This window comes from Chamaea fasciata, unplaced genomic scaffold (assembly GCF_029207755.1).
Source record: "Chamaea fasciata isolate MVZ Bird 193981 ecotype frontalis unplaced genomic scaffold, bChaFas1.0.hap1 SCAF_7, whole genome shotgun sequence".
NCBI lineage: Eukaryota > Metazoa > Chordata > Aves > Passeriformes > Sylviidae > Chamaea > Chamaea fasciata.
This window is the reverse complement of record NW_027094092.1, coordinates 13,289,849-13,304,389: the sequence shown is the minus strand read 5'-3', so window position 1 is coordinate 13,304,389 and position 14,541 is coordinate 13,289,849. Positions and strand designations below refer to the sequence as shown.

Below are 14,541 nucleotides of genomic sequence, written 5' to 3'. Positions count from 1 at the left end.
TCTGTTTTGTGCTCACTTTCTCCGCAGTTGTTGCTCTCCCCGCTCGCTCCCAGCCTCTCTCTCTCTCTCTCTCTCTCTGTGTGTGTGTGTCTCTCCCTCCCTTCCCCTCTCCCTCCTCTCTCTCCCTGTGTTGTCTCATCTTGCCTGTGCTGTCTGGGCGGGGGAGCCCTGCCTCCTTTTGCCTTCCTCAGATCAATGCCCTGGCCACTCACTTTCTGATGTTGCACGACGGGAAATGCTTTGAATACTTACGACATGGCCGCTCACATTGATTGCCAAGATTGACAGCAGTAACCATCGCCTTCACTTGTTTCAGGAGGAAAAAAAAAAAAAAATGAACCTGATTGTAACCAAATCTCCAGGCAACCCATCCGCAAACTTCTAACGATCGGGATCCTGCACATCCATGGCCCGGAGAAACACCAGCAGACTCTAGTTAATTTATTTTATTTTACCGAATTACTACCCATTTATTCCTCTCCCTCCCCTCCTTCACCTCCTTCCTTTTTTTTTTTTTTTTTTTCCTTTTCCTTTTTTTTAAATTTTTTTTTTTAATGAAAATTACCGAAGCGCGTTGCAAAAAAAAAAAAAAGGAGGCTCTCCCAGTGCTTTGTGCCACACTGGATCCCGAGGAGGTAACCAGGAAAACCAGCCCTATTGTGTTGTATACCTGTTGTTTGCTGTGGTGTGTAGTGCTGCGTGGCTTGGTGGCGGTGGCGGTGGTTTAATGGGTTTTCGCTGGATTTATGTCGCTTTGCAGGAGAGAATTCGGTTCCTCCTGCGCTGTCTTTAATGGGTTATTAGTTGCAATTGAGTGAAGCAGCAGCGTCCGGAGATAGATCTGTTGTTTAGCTTTTAACATTGCTGAATTGACCCCTTCCCCGCCTCCCCCTGCACGATTATTTACTTTTGTATCACGAGGGTGTTGTGTTTCTTTTTTCTTCCTTTTTTTTTTTTTTTTTTTTTTTTTTTCCTCTTCCCTTCTCTTTAGGGAAAAGTAGTTATAGTCTCGTCCCCGTGCGAGTTTCCGGGGCTGTTTGAATCCTGAGGTTTCCGAGACGTTAAGGGACCCCAGTACCTTGAAATCACAACACTTTCTCATCCTTCCCGAGTAGAGTTTATTTTAAAATGTAGTGACAGATCAGCGTTGTATTTTAAGATCACCCACGGCAGGCGAACACATGGTGCGGGAAGATATTGTACGTAAGGAACTAACACGAGAGGGAGAAAGAGAGAAAGAGAGGAAAAATAAAATCCGAAATAAATCTTTGAGAGCGGAGCGCTGCTGTCATTGCTCCGAAGTGCTCGCGTGGGTTTCTCCTGGCGGATAACCCCGAGAGACGCGGGATGGAGGAAGGCGAAGGGAGTTTTAGTGGTGCTTGTGGGTTCTGCGCTAAGTTTGAGGTGGGTGAGCGCTTTGAAGTTGGCCGGGGACGGCTGCGGGGAGCACACAAAGCTGCGGGAGCGGCGGCGGCCGTGCCGCGCTGGGCCACGGCGCGGCGCTGTCCCGGGGAGCCGCCGCCGCCGCCTTATCTCTCCCGGCGGAGCCTTCGGATAAAGTTATACCGAAAACTTTAAAATCGATATCGCGCCCTAATTCGTGATACACAGGGAGGGGGAAGAAAGCAGTCCATCATCAGAGAGCTCTGTTTACACCCGGGGAAGGGGAGATGCGTGCCGCTTTGTGGCAACAGTCGACCTGGGATTTCTTGCTGCCTTAGCTCTTTGCCGGAGGTCATGCAAATCGACCTTAAAAGAATGCATAAGCCATAAATTAAAATAAACCCTTAGCCAGAGGCTGATCCATAAGTAGACAATACCTAACCTGGACAAAACGGCTTCCTTTGCGAGCTGAAAAAAAGAATAGTGCCTAAACTAAATGCAAAGTAAGTTTTCAGGAAGTATTTCACTTACTATTATTACGGTTATTCTTCTTTTAAAATAAAATAGTGGCAGTTGCAACAAGCTAGCGCAGCTGTTTACAGGCGGTGCTGCAGGATACGAGTGAGGCAAGGTGTGTCTTGTGGAGAGCTTGTTCTTTTCCTGGGTTTCACCACCTTCGAAGCTGTTAATTTTTTTTTTTTTTTTTTGGACTGGGGATAAGAAGCCTCTTTTACCGTACCAGCAATTTGATGTTTTATCTCGGATAACGCTGAAGAGTTTTATGGCCAAATCTGTGTTGCCTGCAACTGTCACATGCGCGCACACAGGCTGCGTCTGTATATAATAGTCTCGGGGGCTTGTTTTTTTTTCCCGCAGTTTTTGACAATTGTTCCATTCACGATTCTGAAAGGAATCATCAGTGGGAGCTAATGAGCGCGCCTCTGCGGCTTGCCCTGCTCCGGGGAGGAGCGGGCACCGGCGCTGCCCGCTCGTGTAATGCATGCACGCGTGTACCGGCGGCAGGGTCGCGGCAGGGTGTGGGTCGGGGCGAGGGAGAGCAGATGGGAGTGATGAGAGCAGGTACCTCCGGGCGTGCAGCGCCAGCCGGGCCGCCACGGCGTGTCCCCAGGCCGGCAGCCCCGGCCGCGGCCCGTGCCGTGCGGCCGGGGCCCGGAGGTCACGGGCAGGCACCGCTCCTGCCCAGCCAGGCGCTGTCTCCGCTTCCTGCGGGCCGTCTCACCGTGGGGTTTGCTGCGGTTTTGTTGTTTGTGAAAGGACGGGAAGGAGTGAAAGTGGCACCGTGAAAGGACAATTAGTGTTGTGTCTGAGTGGCCGGGGTGGGGGGAAGGGGGGGCCGCAGGGAAAGGCAGCCCGGTGGGAGCCTGGGGACGGCAGATTAGTGCTGTCCTGGGGTGTTTCCCCAAAACAGAGAGGTGAAACTTTCTGTGATAAAGTAATATATCTTCGCCTGCTGTTTGTAGATAAGGTATATGTTTATTAAGCAAATTTAAATAGCCTTCGGCACACGAGCCGGCACTTTGTTCCTACTGCTTTCTTTTACCCTCACTTTAACATTTTTTGTCACTTCCATCTTCAGTGCTGATCGTGAGGACAGGAGAACAGTTCTATCCAGTCCTCAAACAGTTTGAAGTCCAAAAATTAACGAATTTCCCTTTCTGTATTCGTGTAATGGAGCAATTTTGAAACCTGTTTTGAGACTTCGACTTGACTTGACTTGTTTTATTGACGTGCTTGTGCCCACTCATTTAATTAAGCCATTATAATACCATAAAGTAAATAATAAGAATGAATGTGAGATATGTGCATGTAGCCTGCCATTATATACAAATATTTCCTTGGAAAAGACCCTTTAAAAAACTTTTTTTTTCAGCACCCCATGATTCTTTGGCAAGATCTTATTGCAGGTTTTTGTTCTGAGCCAGGATATTTCGTGGGTTTTTGTGCTCATGACGTTACATGCACACTACGCTTGGAATATAAACAGCAAGCGTACCTAGCAGTTCATTCTAGTAAAACTAAGGAATAATTATTTATAGTGAGTACATTTAAAAGAAAATAATGAGGTCATCTGGAGTATGCTGCAGTTTGAAGTAGCTCGACACCTGGCAGAAACTACATACGCGTTTTCTTCAGACTCTGCACTATCCATAACTTTTCCTTATAATACATTCTTGTGTTAAGTGAGAAAGGCTGTTTGTAAAACAATCCCCTGGCTGGTTCCAGCGTTGGGTGAAGCTGATCCTGTAATGGCATTTTGTTTTGAACAGTTGCTGTAGTTGAAGTTCCCTCATAAGGTAAGGTGGCACTGGGTCTGAAAGGAGGTCCAAATGCCACATTTATAATTAGACTGCCAATTCAGCACATTGTATCTATTGCTATACAGGGATATACTGCTGTGTCTGGTCTCTCAATAGACTGTATTCAGAATTAGCCAATTCAACTGCTTAAACTTTGGAGTCAAATTTAGAATAGGCAATGAGAGAAGGAAAGAAAGAAAACAATAATGCTTTCTTTTTTTCCCTCAGCTAGCTATTAAAAGCCAAAGAATATACGGAAACCAACCCAGGCACTGCTCTTGGAAGCCCTGCACCGAGCGCAGCCAGGCCAGCCTCGCCTGCAAAACCATTTTGAAGCGCGCTTCTCCGGGGGGAGGGGAAGGTGAGCCCTGGGCATCGCTCCCAGCGCCGCTCTCCAGGCCGCTTCCCGGGCCGCGCCGGGCGCCCGCAGCCGGGGGAGGGGGCTCGGGCCCGGGACCGGACGGGCAGCCCGGCCCAGCCCGGCCCGGGACCCCGGGCTGCAGCGCCCGGCCCCGCCGCCACCCCCGGGGCGGGCCGGTCCCCGCGCCCCCTCCGGGCTTCGGCCCCGGCGTGTGCCCGCCTTGCCCCCGGCTGGCGGCTCCCGGCCCCTTGCCTGCTGTCACACTTCTCGTGTCGCTTCCCCCGGCCTCCTCCCCGGGAACTTTAATTCATTCAGCGATGAGCGCGTAAGAGGCCCTTTGCTCGGCAGTCTCGCATCCTCTGCTAAACGCATTATTTTCTCCCTCCTCCCTGAAGCTCAGTGCTCCGTCTCGGTTCTGCTGGGAGGCTGAACTGGGCTGCCTCAGCGCTCCCTCGGTTTCCTTCTCTGCTAGATCGCAGGGTGCAAGCCAGTGCCATGTGTATAACGCAGCATAAAGGGAGCGAGACAGATGGCTGTCTCTCTCTGCACGTTCCCAACTCTCCACTCAACTTATGTAACTGCTGCGTTTTTCCTTTTTTTTTTTTTTTTTTTTTTTTTTTTTTTTTTTTTTTTGCGTTTACACACCGGGGAAAGTGACAAGAGAAACTAAGTGGAGCCCGTCAGTTTCACTGGTAAGGCCACAAGTGCCTTACCAGTAGAAAATACTTGTAGGAAAGAATAGCTGATGTCCAAAGTTAGTCGCCTTCACTTGTCAGTTTGATTCTGTTCACAAGTGGGAACTGCCAGTGCTTGTTCCCTCGCTAGTGGTTTTTAATATGTGGCCAACAACTGTTCGTGGTCATTTCCTGCCGAACTTCTTCTGCTCAACAGGAAAAAAAAATCTCTTTGGACATGTTTTTTGCATCTTTGATTGTATTTTTAGTCCAAAGCATCCACATATCCCTGCAGTTCTTGGAGGCCTTGAAATATCTTGTGGCAATAAAGGTCAGAGCTTTGCATGATGACAGCAATAACAAATACTTTTTTTTTTTTCTCAGTTGGCATTGGAAAGTTCCTTTAGTCCTCTTTTATCTGCTGAACATTGTGATCATCTTGGGAGACACCACTTCAGGAAGCATATCCATCAATCTTTTTACTTATGGGTTGATTTCCCCCTTGGAAGTGTACAGATCACACTCCAAAAGCTTCAGTCTATTTATTTATTTATTTATTTACTTCCCAGAGCAAAAATTACTTCGGAAAGAGAAGACAGGATGCACTTTGCTTTCCACCCCATACGATGGGATGTTGTATATTTCCTTTTTTCCACAGTGTCACTTTAGAGATCAGCGGGCTGGTTTGGCAGACCTTGCCTGTGATGGTTGAAGTTTTCAGAAGTTGTGTAAATAGGGGTGTTTGTGTACATGTGAACTATGTCAACTGCAGTGATACAGCGACCTATTTTTAAAACATTTCAATTCCTACCGTAAATCACAGAGGCAGAGCCATTTCTGCATGGTGTCAGAACCCGGGAGAGAAGTGCTGCTGTGTGATGTGTTTGGTAGTTTCACATAGAGCTCAGTCCTCAAGTAGCAGAAAGCACACAGAGATGCATGTTTCAGGTTTGTACTGTAGCAAGCTGGTTTCTGTTCATCTCTTTCAGTGGCTTTTGGTGTAATTTTTATTTACACAACTTTCTATTTTTCCTCAGGTAGAACAGCAAGAATGGGAACTTTTAGGGGACTTATTACCAAACCAAAGAAACTGAATTTTTTTTTCTTTAGTATGAGCCATTTGGAGTTTTTTAGACACATGTACAAATACATACTGTGGGAGAATCGTGTGTCGTTGCATGCCTTTACATCATATTATGAAAATAACAGAACACCATAAAATCCTATCATTAGTAAGGTCGTGTACTGGACTGGTGTGATGTCTGTCTGAAATATGTGCCTATTTATTTAGATGTAGTTCTGCACAGAAGAGAGATAGAAGAGATAGAGAAGACAGAAGAGATAGACATCTCTTCTGGAAAGCAGCTGATTTCTGCAGTGATAAAACTGGATAGTTACATGTTCCCAAAGCCTTTTCAGCACAGAAGTAGGTGCTCTTTTAAAACAGTATTCTGTGGCAACAACAAATATTTGTGACATCATTGTAAGAGATTTCCTGCCAATTTTTAGTTTACTGTCTTTCAGAAAGTCTAGAGTTCTTTGGAACTCGTGAAACTGCTACAGATACCCATCGTATATTCAAGTATTCAGTGAAGTTTTAAATAATTCTCTTTCAATTAGTACAACAGGAACCTGAAAAATGGATTTTCTCTTAAAGAAACAAGAATCAGTACACAGACGTTTCTCTCCTCCTCTTGTATATTTTAAAATACTCATATCAGTTTTTAGTTTACTGTTTTGTCTTCTTAAATTAAGAAGAAAAAAACCAGCATCCCAAGTCTGAAAATCATTGCTTGGCAATTAGTTCAACCAAATATTTCTTGAATCTTGTGAATTGGAGAGAGTAAGATAAAATTAGGTATATTGTTAAACTAGGTTAATCAGAGTAATTCATCTATAGTGCAGAATGGATCAATGGAATTTTTTTTTTTTTTTTAAGTCAGGCAAAACATTCCATCTAGTTAATGTGTTTAAGGGTATCATATCAGGGACAGACAGGTAATAGCAATGATAAAAAACAGATAACCTGCAACAAAATGATTTACAGATGGGTCATTATCATCTCTAGAGGGTTTACACAGATCATATTCTTTAGTAAAAGAGAATGTAATTCTATAGAGCTAGGAGAATTACCTAAATAGGTCTGAATATTTTATGTTTTTTTCTGAGTGACTAGTAGAATTTGTTGAAGCAAAATTTTTTAGTCTTCTTATGGGCAGCATATTAATATAAGATAAAGGAAAGTACTGGGTCTGTATTTTAAGTATTCTTATGTTTGTTTTACCCGTTTGTTGAAGTAAAGCTTGGGATATGTTTTGCTTCTTCTTGTGCAAACTTTGTAGTGCATAGCTCAAGTTCGTAGCATCCAAATTCAGAAAAAAAAAGGTGAAAAGTTTGATAGTGATTTATTAGATTTCAGAACCTATTCCATATAGCAAGTGGCTGAGCTGCATCTCTTCCATCGGTGGCAAGACAAGATGTCATTTAAATTTTTTTTTCTTTCTTCTTGAGCTAGACAGAAAGGTGTAGTCAATTGTGTCTTCAGTCACTGGTAGACTGACAAAAGGCAATAGGAAACTCTAAAACCTCAGAGATGCAGTATTGATTTGATTCCTAACTGCAAATCCTTCACATCATTGCTCCAAATATCTAACTTTACACCAATATTACCCATTCTTTTTATAGTGACACCATGCTTAGTAAAAAACTTCTAAGCACTGAGGTCAGGTGTTGAGATTGGATTCTAGTTTATTTTTTATGAATCAGATAAAGATTTCTGTGCATGAGACCGTATGTGAAGATGAGAGAACAAGAACATTTCCATATCAAAGGCAATATATCTGAGGCTGCATAGTAATTAAAATGCAGTGGTTTGGACTCTGTGCACTAGCACTTACGCAGAGCGTTGTTGGGACCTTGTGCAGCATGCAGGCGGTTGTCTCTCGCATACTTCTAGAAATATACTTATAATTTTGTACAAACATTTATGCCAGTCCACACTTTTCTGTGGATAATTTGTATTTCATCCAAACCATTCAAAGTAGAAGTTATTTTTTGAGCAACCCCCTCATTATGGCTTTTGTGCATCAACTATTTTTATTCTGGTTGTTTGTATTTCCTCTTACCAGAATGATGGCTTGTTTATAGTCATATTTTTTTTGTGTGTTTCGCTAAGACCCCTTCCATATACCACTGAAATTTTACGACTTGCATAAAATATCTTGTTTTAGAAACAAAAATGCTAATATCTTTTGAGATTTATTGCAAATGGTGTGATTTCTTACATACCATACTTTATGGCAAATTAAATGCATGTGCTGGAACATAATATTTTTAATGAAACAATATGTGTTTACTAATTCCAACTAACTGTTACACAGCATAAGGAGAATTTATATATTACTCCAAGGACCTGCTGTTGTGGGAAAATTGACATAAAATACTGCAGGGTGCTCCCTATCTGGAAACTTTTTCTGGAATAAATGTGACTTTAATTCCTGAGTGGATCACCCTGAGCTGTTCCGGAAGGGCTGCTGTTCTATTGTTTACTTCAGAAACTGTGTTGGTCAGGGTCCCAGTGCGGAGGAGGCAGAGAGTTCTGTGAGTTTCCTCATTACTCAGAGATGCTCATTCCACAGAGGCTCTGTCCATTAATGCTCCAGAACTACTGAGGTGAAGCTTCTAGGAAGTCTTTGTGCTTAAACAGATGTTTGGACTGTGATTGTACTGCAGCAATCTTGCAGTCTTGCTTAGTTTTCTCCAGTTTTAGGTGACGATTGATGGATGTATCCATGGGTACTTTGAGCGGGAATCCCACCCTTTCAGAGACTGTTCTGCTGCTTCTGACATCTGTGGGATTGCTGTGGATGGGCTCGTTCCACCAAGCTCCTGACCATTTGTGGTTAGTGAAAACCCATGGTATTTTTGCACAAGTGGGGGGTTAACCTCATTGTCATGGCCTAATTCCAGCTGAGATGGGATGGAGTTGCCCATCTACATTCTTATAGTTTTAACTGGCTCAGTGAATCCTCACTCCCTTTCCTCAGTGCAGTAGCTGTGCTAAGGACATTCACAGCATTTTACCTCAGGAGGACCAAATCCACCTGTTGAAGTAGTAGGTGGAACTAGATGAGGACTGATATTTTGGGAGCTTTCTGGGGAAGAGCGGTGTCATATAAACCAGTCTGACTGGCTTATTGTTATTAGAATGAGCATTTTGAAGGATTTGACATATATGGAATTGGAGTGCTGAGCTACTTCAGAGGAATATTTTGATATAATTTGGTATTTGACAGATTCTCAGCTGGTATAAGCCGGTGTAACTCTGTTTACTTAAGCAGGAGGGTGCCTTTTTATTCTAGTCACAATCACATTCCTTAGGCCAGGATGCAGTTCCTTCTGGGTTCAATGGAAAGAACTTTTTGTGACTGTGTGGGGATGGGACTTGCGTGTCAAGGCCCTGTTTGCATTGGATTAACTGAAGAGAATAATTTTGTGTCAATCAGGGTGGAATCAGGTTTGCTTACATGATGTTTTTTATGGCTTTAGGATGATATTAACAGGAATTCACCTCATAGAAACTACACATTAGACCAACTGTCCCTCCATATCTGTCTTCCAGCAGGTCTTCTGGTGCAGTATATTATTCAGCATGTGGGGATTCTGTCTGCTGGCTTGCCAGCTTCCTGTAATTGTGGGGACTGTGGCTGTGTGTTTTTCTTCTTTTTGTTTTTCTTTCATTCATACCTGATCTGCTGAGGGCAGATTATCTTCTTGCAGGTCCTCTCCTATTTTTCTTCTGCTAAGAGATTCATGTAGGCCACTGCAGTGGGAATATACTTTATTCAACCTTTAGTGCAAATATATGAAGATATGTACATGGCCTTTTCTTATGTCCCTACGTAGTTGTGTTTCAACATATATTTAGTAGTGATTTTGTTACGGTTGTCCCTATTGAGTGAAATTGTGTGTTCACCTCTGGTTTACATGCATACATTCTTACATTCTGTTGTTTCTATCTACTCTCATTGCTTAACCAAAAGGTTAAAGATGAATTCCAGGAAAATCCTTTCATGCTTTCTGGTTGCCTTCTATAAGCCCTAGTTCCCATTATGCTACCCATCTTTGCATATGGAAATTATGATGCCCATGGTTTTTCTCTCTGGAAGTAACAGTGGAATCTTCATTTATTTCAAAGCAAGCTAGATATGATATAACAGTTTTATGATGAGATAATTGCTTTTCACCTTGATTTCATGAGCTAGAAGGTAGTAGACTGGTGTTGGGATGGGGCGACGGCTCCTGTGAGGAGTCAGTTTAGAGAAGAGTAGTGGGAAGGAAAAATGTGAAACAGAAGAGACCAAGCAAGAAAGTTATTGCCACTTATGCTCCAGAAAAATAAGTAAGACAAAGCATATTCTCATTCTCATGTGTCTCTGTGCTTACCCTCAACACTCAGCCTGGACTTGAAGGAGCCAAGTCTGCTGCGTATTCAAGTAGTTCAGTGGGCCCTTGTTCCCTGCTTCAAAGATTTTCCCTCAACCTTTGGTGAAAGCCAAAAGGCTTTTCTTTCCTTGCTGGTCTACACAGTCTTTCCTCCTAGTTCGTGTTTTTCTTCAGTCAGTGAAAATTCTCATTATTTTTAACTTCTCTACCCCCTTTAGACAAGAAGGGTTCAATCTGTGATATTTAAGAATGTAACAAAAGCTCTGATTAGCAGTGGCAGTGCAGCTACACCGGTGTGTATTTTACTGCAGCCACACTGCCATGTGTTTTACAGGCTGCATGGGTGTGCCCACTAAAGGTTGATTTGAAAACACCATTGCACAACACTCTGTGATGGAATGGCATCAAATTACAAACACAAACTCATCACAATGGGGTAAAAGTGAAAGATGCTGTGAATGTTTTATAATCTTTTCAGTGAAAGAGGAAATGTGGATGGGAGACGTAAAATGTACCTGAGAAGTTATTACTGAGAATTAGCTGAAGTTTCAAATTTGTGTCTTCCCTTGGACAGGTTGAATTCACTTTTTCACATTATGGGTGTGACATAACCAAACCCCAAAGGAACAGGAGGAAACTGTTTTGCTGAATTGCTTGTATGGGCGATTTCCATTAGAAGTGCAAACATCAAGGTGTAAGCTGTTGCTGTTTTTACTTCTGATGAATCCTGCCTCCACCCCAGTCAAAGAGGCACAGAAATGCCTAGGATAACCAATAAACCAGTAAGAGTCAAATTCATCCCCAAACTGGTTTTGATTGCTGTGTTCCTGCTGTGGAAGGCTTTTCTATTTCAGTAATTCTGCTTGGGATGATTAGATAAAGAAGGTGAAGGCTTGTTTCCCCTCACACTGGTGAAGCGTGGCTCCCACATGATACTTCCTGTCTTTCACATCTTGTCCCTTTAGCATCAATAGTAACTGGATGCAAATCAGGGTGGCATCTGCTAGTTTGTTTTCAGCTGACCGGGCTAAACAGCACATACGGAATTTACCGCCAGGAGGCTGTGACCTCACCGCAGACAAGTGACATTCCCACAAGTAGGTAATGAAGCACCCCTATTGAGTGGAGCTAAAGTCCAAATCCTCAGTAGAGTTATTGCATATTCAGTTTAAGCAGCTCTCCCAAACTTTAAAGCTGTCCCTTGATTTTTTTCTAAACCCACTCACTGTTGTAGCTGGAGCGGCAGCTGTCGCTGGTCTCTGCCGATGCTGCACTGTGCTGAATTGGGCCTTCTTGAAAGTGTGTGGGAGAAAAGAGGGGATGAAAAAACAAAGGGAGAGGAAGAGGAGGGGAAGGGCTATGAAAGGACAAAGATGGGAGGGAAGAGTGAGTGAATGCATATATAATTGAACAGAATAGCAACTGTGCTGCTCATATTGCTGTTGAACACGCATAGAGATTTTCTGTAGTCACATAGTATTTGGATATAGCTTAATATATGTAAATTTTTAAAACTTCTCTATATAGGTGGTGTAATGCTGTCTTCTAAAGAAGATAACATGCAGTGGTTGAAGAAGTCCCTTTAGTGCTTATGGTATTCAAGACTGAACAATGTATTCCTTTTCTGTTGCTCATCAAGTTATTCACAGCAAATTCTTTGGAACAGAAGTTATCTGTCCTTGCTGTCTGAGAAAATGTAGGTTTCTAGGAAAGGTTTGAGTGGATCAGTTTGGTCATATCAGTCTTTTTTTAGAAGTGCACAGAAAGATTACATATATGATCAGTCTGTGAATGGTTAGCATGAATTGTAAACATTTTTGTGTTTTACTGATCGTTCTGACAGCTGGTTGATAGCAAATATTTTTGAAAAGATTAACAGATTCTAGATGATCAGTGTAAATTAGTAACCCCAATACACTTGCACACCAGTGGTCTGAATATTGGATGCAAAATGAGATTTTATTTTATGTCCTTTTCATCTCGTTGGTGATGAAGTTTTGAGACTAGCTAAAAGCAAAGCAGAAATTAAATAGGTATTTTAGAATCTGAAGTAGTTTCTGGGGATGGGAAGGAGAATACTTGAATGAGAGGGAACAAAAGGAAGAAAGGGGATAGGATGAAAAGCAGACAGACAGGAAAAAAAACCCTAGGATGTGTGGGGGCAAATAAGCATTTGTGGTTGCAGCCTTTCAAGGGATACCTAATTACTTGATTCTCCTTCTTTGCTTAGGCTCCTCCACTTTCCAAGAACTGAGGATGCGATATCAAAATCAGCTCTTTTTTCACTCACAATCAAATGGGTTATTAATTGAGGTTAGAGGGGGAGTAATGATTGAACAGCTGTTGATAACTGGCATGTACAACCTCCAGAACTGTGAATATTGTGTTATGTAAAAGGGAAAGAGTTTTTCTATATTCTCAGCTTTCTGGAAAATAGTGCAGTTCTTGTACTTTTAGCAAAAAGTTTTTTTGGATTTCCTGTGGCAGACAGTTCTTTTAGGAGAATTGGACCATGGCCTGCAGCCTTCCAGCTGTGTGTAGTAGGCTGGGCTGGGCCCGTGTTTCAATGCCTGAGATGCAGAGGTAACAAACAGTCCAAAAACACAAGAAATGTGGAGCTTTATCACAAAAGACATTGAGCCACTGTAACTTCCAGAGAAGGATCCATATATCCTCCTCCATGTTTCTTCTAAGAGTGCCCAGGGTTAGCAGGATCATTCATTACTGAGGCTTCATTGGAATTTTTAAGCACGTAAAAAAATGCCATGGAGCATATTAATGCTTTTTCTTGGTGAATGCCGTGGACCAGCAAACGGGTCCCCACAGCAATGTTCCATCTAGTTAAAGCTGCTAGATTGTGGCAGCCGACTGTCTGATTATTTTAGGATCACTCTATGACTGGTTATGCATGTTCACTATTTCATTTCTATGCCACAGTGTAATACAGTTGTCCAAATGAGGCACAGCAGCCACTGCACAAAATAGCCTTCCACAATTTGTTTCAAATTTTGTTTCTGACATAAAGGTGCATGTGGTTCATTCTACTCTCTCTAAGTTTCTCTGTGCAAGTACTCACTTGATTAATGTGTCAGGATCTTACAAAGCTTTTTTAAGGTTCAGATTCTAATAAAATGACTTTACTTGAATTCAAAAATATTTTACATTTCCGAGGTTTTTTTTTTTTTTTTGCAATGAATAGGGCCCTGAAATGAGAAAAAAAAGGCAGAGCATTAAACAAACAACCCCTTTTGCATGCAGATAAAAGACTGTTTAATATTAGCCATGATTTGTTTGATGTGCAAAATCAATTTATTTGCATTTTGCTCTTCTGGTATTCTGCTTGTCCAAAAGTATACTCAGTGTCACACTTGGGCCTCCCTCTCCTCGTGGTGAATTCCAGAGTTGTGGTGAAGGCAATTGCTGGGTAAAGAGATTCTCATTTGCCAGAAGCCATTGCCAGCCACAGGCTGCCTGTTCTCTGGTGTTGGAGCCATAATGACTACGATCAAAAGTGTGAAGAGCAGTTTGCCTCTTCTCACCATTTTTGTACTAAAATAAATAGCAATGATGAATTAGAGAGCTGGCATTTGTTCCCAGTATTGATTCTTACAGCTGAACTCGGCAGAACATGTGTTTTCTCAGACAGAGGAGTTGATGGGTTCTGGTTATTTGTCTAGACCTAGGGGAGAATATTAATTAATTAATGAATTAATTAATTTTGCGGTGTCAAAATCTGAACTTGCAATTTCTGTGGGCTTCACACATTCTTTAGAATGAAATTCAGAGTTATTGACTAAGACAGGTAGAAAACTCATATGCTTGAGTTCTTCCAGATCCAGCTCCTAATACTCAAGGTTTCAGGTCCTCGAAGATACCAAGTACTCTGGTCCTAGTTCAAAAAACTATACAAGCACACGGTGAGCTTTAAAGCCCAGGAATAATCTCAGTGGGAATGAGACTATGTATGTGCTTAAAATTCAGCATGTAGTTAAGTACTACATTGGACTGGGGCCAACATGCTTAGCACTTTGGAGGGCTGAATCCTTACTCACTAGTGGTGGTTTATATATTTTTTTGGCTTATGAATTTCCTCACTGACCTGCTCCTTTGTTTAATGGTCAGCCCGCAACATGGTCAGGATTAAAAACTTCTGGGGCTTGTTTTGTCTAGAAGGCTATGGATAATCTCCAGAGGGAATGGCTCATTTTACATAATTACTGATGCTAAATAAATATGTTCTTTATAATCAACTTATGTTTAATGTGAAATTGCTAAGATTTTTGATCAGGAGACCAACATTTGACTCAGATTTTACTACTTCTTTGTTTGAACTGTGTTATTTACCTGCAGAAATTAATAA

The 14,541-nt window shown here is 42.3% G+C and overlaps 1 protein-coding gene across 5 annotated transcripts in view; it reads left to right on the top strand.

Annotated features, from left to right (window-relative positions):
- Positions 1–459: 459 nt before the first annotated feature.
- The window catches only part of SOX6 (SRY-box transcription factor 6), a 368,657-nt gene continuing 354,575 nt past the window's right edge, over positions 460–14,541 (top strand). For all 5 annotated transcript variants that reach the window (XM_066187620.1, XM_066187618.1, XM_066187619.1 and 2 more), the window contains exon 1: positions 460–635. The gene's annotated coding sequence lies outside the window, so the exon portion shown is untranslated. The remainder of the gene's footprint in view (positions 636–14,541) is intronic.